Here is an 8,464-nt window from a genome sequence, read left to right on the forward strand (position 1 = left end):
GGGTACTCAGAGGAAAGGTGTGGGTACTCAGAGGAAAGGTGCGGGTACTCAGCGGATAAGATATGGGTACTCGGGATAAGGTGCGGGTGGTGCGGGTACTCGGTATAAGGTGTGGGTACTCAGAGGATAAGGTTGAGGTACTCAGAGGAAAGGTGCAAGTACTCAGGGGATACGGTTGGTGTACTCAGGGGATTAGGTGTGTGTACTCATAGGAAAGGTGCAGGTACTCAGAGGAAAGGTGCGGGTACTCGGGATAAGGTGCGGGTACTCGGGATAAGGTGCAGGTACTCAGAGGATAAGGTTGGTGTACTCAGGTGACTAGGTATGTGTACTCATAGGAAAGGTGCAGGTACTCAGGGCATAAGGTGCGGGTACTCAGGGGATAAGGTGCAGGTACTCAGAGGAAAGGTGCGGGTACTCAGGGGATAAGGTGCGGGTACTCAGAGGATAAGGTTGGTGTACTCAGGTGACTAGGTGTGTGTACTCATAGGAAAGGTGCAGGTACTCAGAGGAAAGGTGCGGGTACTCGGGATAAGGTGCGGGTACTCGGGATAAGGTGCAGGTACTCAGAGGATAAGGTTGGTGTACTCAGGTGACTAGGTGTGTGTACTCATAGGAAAGGTGCAGGTACTCAGGGCATAAGGTGCGGGTACTCAGGGGATAAGGTGCAGGTACTCAGAGGAAAGGTGCGGGTACTCAGGGGATAAGGTGCGGGTACTCAGAGGATAAGGTTGGTGTACTCAGGTGACTAGGTGTGTGTACTCATAGGAAAGGTGCAGGTACTCAGAGGAAAGGTGTGGATACTCAAAGGATAAGGTGCGGGTACTCAGGGGATAAGGTGTGGGTACTCAGAGGATAAGCTTGAGGTACTCAGAGGACAGGTGCGGGTACTCAGTGGACAAGGTACGGGTACTCGGAATAAGGTGCGGGTACTCAGAGGACAAGGTTGGTGTACCCAGAGGAAAGGTGCGGGTACTCAGGGGATAAGGTTGGTGTACTCAGGGGATTAGGTGTGTGTACTCAGACGAAAAGTGCGGGTACTCAGGGGATAAGGTGCGGGTACTAAGGGGATAAGGTGTGGATGATGCGGGTACTAAGGGGATAAGGTGCAGGTACTCTGGATAAGGTGCGAGTACTAAGGGGATAAGGTGCGGGTGGTGCGGGTACTAAGGGGATAAGGTGCAGGTACTCGGGATAAGGTGCGGGTACTCAGAAGATATCGTTGAAGTACTCAGAGGAAAAGTGCGGGTACTCAGGGGATAAGGTTGGTGTACTCAGGTGATTAGGTGTGTGTACTCATAGGAAAGGTGCAGGTACTCAGAGGAAAGGTGCGGGTACTCAGGGGATAAGGTGCGGGTACTCAGAGGATAAGCTTGAGGTACTCAGAGGAAAGGTGCGGAACTCAGCGGATAAGATACGGGTACTCGGGATAAGGTGCGGGTGGTGCGGGTACTCGGGATAAGGTGCGGGTGGTGCGGGTACTCGGGATAAGGTGCGGGTACTCAGGGGATAAGGTGCGGGTACTCAGAGGATAAAGTTGGTATAATCAGGGGATTAGGTGTGTGTACTCATAGGAAAGGTGCAGTTACTCAGAGGAAAGGAGCGGGTACTCAGGGGATAAGGTGCGGGTACTCAGGGGATAAGATGGTGTACTCAGGGGATTAGGTATGTGTACTCATAGGAAAGGTGCGGGTACTCAGGGGATAAGGTGCGGGTACTCAGAGGATAAGCTTGAGGTACTCAGAGGAAAGGTGCGGGTACTCAGCGGATAAGATACGGGTACTCGGGATAAAGTGCGGGTGGTGCGGGTACTCGGGATAAGGTGTGGATACTCAGAGGATAAGGTTGAGGTACTCAGGGGATAAGGTGCGGGTACTCAGGGGATAAGGTTGGTGTACTCAGGTGATTAGGTGTGTGTACTGATAGGAAAGGTGCAGGTACTCAGAGGAAAGGTGCGGGTACTCAGGGGATAAGGTGCGGGTACTCAGAGGATAAGCTTGAGGTACTCAGAGGAAAGGTGCGGAACTCAGCGGATAAGATACGGGTACTCGGGATAAGGTGCGGGTGGTGCGGGTACTCGGGATAAGGTGCGGGTGGTGCGGGTACTCGGGATAAGGTGTGGGTACTCAGGGGATAAGGTGCGGGTACTCAGAGGATAAAGTTGGTATAATCAGGGGATTAGGTGTGTGTACTCATAGGAAAGGTGCAGTTACTCAGAGGAAAGGAGCGGGTACTCAGGGGATAAGGTGCGGGTACTCAGGGGATAAGATTGGTGTACTCAGGGGATTAGGTATGTGTACTCATAGGAAAGGTGCAGGTACTCAGAGGAAAGGTGCGGGTACTCGGGATAAGGTGCGGGTACTTAGAGGATAAGCTTGAGGTACTCAGAGGAAAGGTGCGGGTACTCAGCGGATAAGATACGGGTACTCGGGATAAGGTGCGGGTGGTGCGGGTACTCGGGATAAGGTGCGGGTACTCAGGAGATAAGGTGCGGGTACTCAGAGGATAAGGTTGGTATAATTAGGGGATTAGGTGTGTGTACTCATAGGAAAGGTGCAGGTGCTCAGAGGAAAGGAGCGGGTACTCAGGGGATAAGGTGCGGGTACTCAGAAGAAAAGCTGCGGGTATTCAGAGGTTACAAAATGTATAAATGGTCCTCATTTACGTATACGTTTTTCCACCACGTACTGTATAGGCAGAGCCGGTGCAAGGTTGAACGTATGAATACTGGAATCAAGTGGCTGCTGGACAGAGCTGAGACATGGTAGCCTCCTTACTAGTGGCCCACAAAGATCCAACTGAGCGTGTAGAGTGGCCAGCAACGGATAATGGAGGTCGTCTAGACTGGTGGAGAATGGAGATAGGCCTGATGAATTGTCAACTGAATCCAGCGGACCATGGTCTGTTTAGTAGCAGGCCACCCCCGATGTGGGAGATCATAACGTACGAATAAAGCATCAGACTTCCGTAAAGATGATGTACACCCTAGGCAAAACTTCAGCCTGCTGCCCCACTCCCCCCCAAAACTACACACCAGCCACTTACCATCCCCTCAGATGAGAGTGTGAAGGTAGTATCTTAGAAGCTTAAAGAAGTTCAACAGCCGCCGTTTGCATTAAGTTTAACAAGGATGCATCTTTCAGAGTCATCCTTTATTTTGTGATACGTTACCTCAGGGCTAAACCCCCCAACCCCACCCCGAATCCTGGCGCCCTAGGCAGCTGCCTAAAGCCACCTAATGGTAGAGCCGGCCCTGTGTATAGAAGCTTCAACACTCTATGGGGGTCATTCCGAGTTGATCGTAGCTGTGCTAAATTTAGCACAGCTATGATCGTGAACTCAGACATGCGGGGGGATGCCCAGCACAGGGCTAGTCCGCCCCACATGTCAGTGCCGCCCCCCCCCCCCCCCGCACATATACAAAAGCATTGCACAGCGGCAATGCTTTTGTATTTGAGGAGTAACTCCCGGCCAGCGCAGCTCCTGCGTCTGGCCGGGAGTTGCTCGTCACACAGCTGCCGAGGCCCGCCCCCCCCCCCCCCCCCCCCAATGGTCCGGCCACGCCTGCGTTGTCTGCACCGCTCCCTCTAAATGGCGGCTTACCGCCGCCGTTCAGCCCCCTCCCGCCTAGCGACCGCCTCTGTCTCAGCGGCGATCGCTAGGTCACGAAAGCTGCCACGCGCCGACGCACTGCGGCGCCGGTGCATGCGCAGTTCCGACCCGATCGCTGCACTGCGACAAACTGCAGCGAGTGATCGGGTCGGAATGACCCCCTATAGACCCCATACAGTATGTGCACTGATTCTTATTTTATTAATTCCTTGAATTATTAAATTAATTTCTTCCTGTTTCTATAACTAGTTATAAGAATTTAAAAATAGACAAAGAAAAATGTGAACCACTGAGTACACCAGAAAAGAATCACTGATATCATGGCAGACGCGCTGTGTACTACGCAGTATGAAAACTTAGATTTGTAGGTACATTTAAATTGTTGCTCAATGTCTTCACTGTTCTACTGGATTTCAGATCATCTTGGTATTTATTATATAGCCACTTCAGTATGTCTGGTCTGAAAAAAGATTCCCATTGTTTTGGTGGCTAGAGATAGAAAGTAAAACTTCCAGGTCTTTGTGTAGGACCCTGTATTTGGTATGTGAGTATTGGGTATGCTAAATGCAGAACAGGACACGTGTGCCACTAAATACATTCCTGCCACTTGTGTGCAGACTTCAGGCGTCAAGAGCCAATTAGTGTCCTTTAAAAGCAAGGTAATTATAGTCCCTCTAGTTTCAGGAGCTAACTGCACTGTGACAAATTTCAATTAGCACAGAGGGGGGCAGAAATAGCTGAGCATTGGCGACTGCAGGATTTTGGAAGGTGGGGGGGGGGATCTATACCTTTCACAAAACCATTACATTCTTTGTCACCTTGCTCTGTTCAGATATGGTATCTTTATAGCAAATTGTCTTTCTTTTTATTTTATTTGGAAAAGTCAATAAATCACGGCGTGTTTCAAAGAAAAAGTATAATATAATATTGAATTTTACAATGCTATACACTGGGCTGCAACACATTCTTTTAATATTTCAAATAGCCAATTAAGTTGTAGCTATTCAGGGGTTTTCTAGACGTCTGCATTCCAAATGCTAATCCCACAAATTTGTAATAAATACCAATGGCAAAATCCCTTTGAATTGAATAAACAAAAAAAACCGGTAGTGTTGAGTTTATAATTTTTCTTGTTAATCAGATGATATAACGAGAAAGGAAATGTTATAATCATGAAAACGTAAACAAATTCTGTGTCATTAATGCAGTAGCAATGTCAATATTTATCAAAGCCATTGTTTTTGTGATATTTAGGGATAGCCATCGCCGGGTATTGGAGAAGCGTCAGTACCTACCGCGTATTTATTAAGGGTAGAGGCGTTACTTGGCTGCCGGCTGCCGTATGCTATTGCCATCTCTGGATAGAGTAAAAAGAAAATAAATATTTATTGCTCAAATAACGCATTTTTTTTTCATCTGAGTTGTATTAAAATATTTTTATTTTTTTGGTAATTTTTAATTTTTGTTTTTATTTTTCAACGAATCTGCACCCAAGATCAAGCTTCCATGTGCTGTGCCCCTGTGTGACCTTGCAGTGCCTGAGCAGAAGGGACTGGTCGGCTCTTTGGTAAGTCTCTGTCTATGGCTGCAAGTCAGTATCGCCAGGGAACTCAGCATTGGTCCGCTGTTTTGGAGATTTGTCTATGATAAATAGCTATCATCCAAAAAAAAATAAGAATTTACTTACCGATAATTCTATTTCTCGTAGTCCGTAGTGGATGCTGGGGACTCCGTAAGGACCATGGGGGAATAGCGGCTCCGCAGGAGACTGGGCACATCTAAAGAAAGCTTTAGGACTATCTGGTGTGCACTGGCTCCTCCCCCTATGACCCTCCTCCAAGCCTCAGTTAGGATACTGTGCCCGGACGAGCGTACACAATAAGGAAGGATTTTGAATCCCGGGTAAGACTCATACCAGCCACACCAATCACACTGTACAACTTGTGATCTGAACCCAGTTAACAGCATGATAACAGAGGAGCCTCTAGAAAAGATGGCTCACTACAGCAATAACCCGATTTTTTGGTAACAATAACTATGTACCAGTATTGCAGACAATCCGCACTTGGGATGGGCGCCCAGCATCCACTACGGACTACGAGAAATAGAATTATCGGTAAGTAAATTCTTATTTTCTCTAACGTCCTAAGTGGATGCTGGGGACTCCGTAAGGACCATGGGGATTATACCAAAGCTCCCAAACGGGCGGGAGAGTGCGGATGACTCTGCAGCACCAATTGAGAGAACTCCAGGTCCTCCTCAGCCAGGGTATCAATTTTGTAGAATTTTACAAACGTATTTGCTCCTGACCAAGTAGCTGCTCGGCAAAGTTGTAAAGCCGAGACCCCTCGGGCAGCCGCCCAAGATGAGCCCACCTTCCTTGTGGAGTGGGCATTTACAGATTTTTGGCTGTGGCAGGCCTGCCACAGAATGTGCAAGCTGAATTGTACTACAAATCCAACGAGCAATAGTCTGCTTAGAAGCAGGAGCACCCAGCTTGTTGGGTGCATACAGGATAAACAGCGAGTCAGATTTTCTGACTCCAGCCGTCCTGGAAACATATATTTTCAGGGCCCTGACAACGTCTAGCAACTTGGAGTCCTCCAAGTCCCTAGTAGCCGCAGGCACCACAATAGGTTGGTTCAGGTGAAACGCTGAAACCACCTTAGGGAGAAACTGAGGACGAGTCCTCAATTCCGCCCTGTCCGAATGGAAAATCAGATAAGGGCTTTTACAGGATAAAGCCGCCAATTCTGACACGCGCCTGGCCCAGGCCAGGGCCAACAGCATGACCACTTTCCATGTGAGATATTTTAACTCCACAGATTTAAGTGGTTCAAACCAATGTGACTTTTGGAACCCAAAAAACTACATTGAGATCCCAAAGTTCCACTGGAGGCACAAAAGGAGGCTGTATATGCAGTACCCCTTTTACAAACGTCTGAACTTCAGGGACTGAAGCTAGTTCTTTTTGGAAGAAAATTGACAGGGCCGAAATTTGAACCTTAATGGACCCCAATTTCAGGCCCATAGACACTCCTGTTTGCAGGAAATGTAGGAATCGACCCAGTTGAATTTCCTCCGTCGGGCCTTACTGGCCTCGCACCACGCAACATATTTTCGCCAAATGCGGTGATAATGTTTTGCGGTTACATCCTTCCTGGCTTTGATCAGGATAGGGATGACTTCATCCGGAATGCCTTTTTTTTCTTCATGATCCGGCGTTCAACCGCCATGCCGTCAAACGCAGCCGCGGTAAGTCTTGGAACAGACAGGGTCCTTGTTGGAGCAGGTCCCTTCTTAGAGGTAGAGGCCACGGATCCTCCGTGAGCATCTCTTGAAGTTCCGGTTACCAAGTCCTTCTTGGCCAATCCGGAGCCACGAATATAGTGCTTACTCCTCTCCATCTTATCAATCTCAGTACCTTGGGTATGAGAGGCAGAGGAGGGAACACATACACTGACTGGTACACCCACGGTGTTACCAGAGCGTCTACAGCTATTGCCTGAGGGTCCCTTGACCTGGCGCAATACCTGTCGAGTTTTTCCCAACGGTTTATAATCATGTGGAAGACTTCTGGGTGAAGTCCCCACTCTCCCGGGTGGAGGTCGTGCTGAGGAAGTCTGCTTCCCAGTTGTCCACTCCTGGAATGAATACTGCTGACAGTGCTATCACATGATTTTCCGCCCAGCGAAGAATCCTTGCAGCTTCTGCCATTGCCCTCCTGCTTCTTGTGCCACCCTGTCTGTTTACGTGGGTGACTGCCGTGATGTTGTCCGACTGGATCAACACCGGCTGACCTTGAAGCAGAGGTCTTGCTAAGCTTAGAGCATTGTAAATGGCCCTTAGCTTCAGGATATTTATGTGAAGTGATGTCTCCAGGCTTGACCATAAGCCCTGGATATTCCTTCCCTGTGTGACTGCTCCCCAGCCTCGCAGGCTGGCATCCGTGGTCACCAGGACCCAGTCCTGAATGCCGAATCTGCGGCCCTCTAGAAGATGAGCACTCTGCAACCACCACAGGAGGGACACCCTTGTCCTTGGTGACAGGGTTATCCGCTGATGCATCTGAAGATGCGACCCGGACCATTTGTCCAGCAGGTCCCACTGGAAAGTTCTTGCGTGGAATCTGCCGAATGGGATTGCTTCGTAGGAAGCCACCATTTTACCCAGAACCCTTGTGCATTGATGCACTGAGACTTGGCTCGGTTTTAGGAGGTTCCTGACTAGCTCGGATAACTCCCTGTCTTTCGCCTCCGGGAGAAACACCTTTTTCTGGACTGTGTCCAGGATCATCCCTAGGAACCGAAGACAAGTCGTCGGAACCAGCTGCGATTTTGGAATATTGAGAATCCAATCGTGCTGCCGCAACACTACCTGAGATAGTGCTACACCGACCTCCAACTGTTCCCTGGATCTTACCCTTATCAGGGAATCGTCCAAGTAAGGGATAACTAAAATTCCCTTCCTTCGAAGGAATATCATCATTTCGGCCATTACCTTGGTAAAGACCCGGGGTGCCGTGGACCATCCATACGGCAGCGTCTGAACTGATAGTGACAGTTCTGTACCATAAACCTGAGGTACCCTTGGTGAGAAGGGTAAATTTTGACATGAAGGTAAGCATCCTTGATGTCCCGAGACATCATGTAGTCCCCTTCTTCCAGGTTCGCAATCACTGCTCTGAGTGACTCAATCTTGAATTTGAACCTCTGTATGTAAGTGTTCAAAGATTTTAGATTTAGAATCGGTCTCACCGAGCCGTCCGGCTTCGGTACCACAACAGTGTGGAATAATACCCCGTTCCCTGTTGCAGGAGGGGTACCTTGATTATCACCTGCTGGGAATACAG

Source organism: Pseudophryne corroboree, chromosome 7 (genome assembly GCF_028390025.1).
Source record: "Pseudophryne corroboree isolate aPseCor3 chromosome 7, aPseCor3.hap2, whole genome shotgun sequence".
NCBI lineage: Eukaryota > Metazoa > Chordata > Amphibia > Anura > Myobatrachidae > Pseudophryne > Pseudophryne corroboree.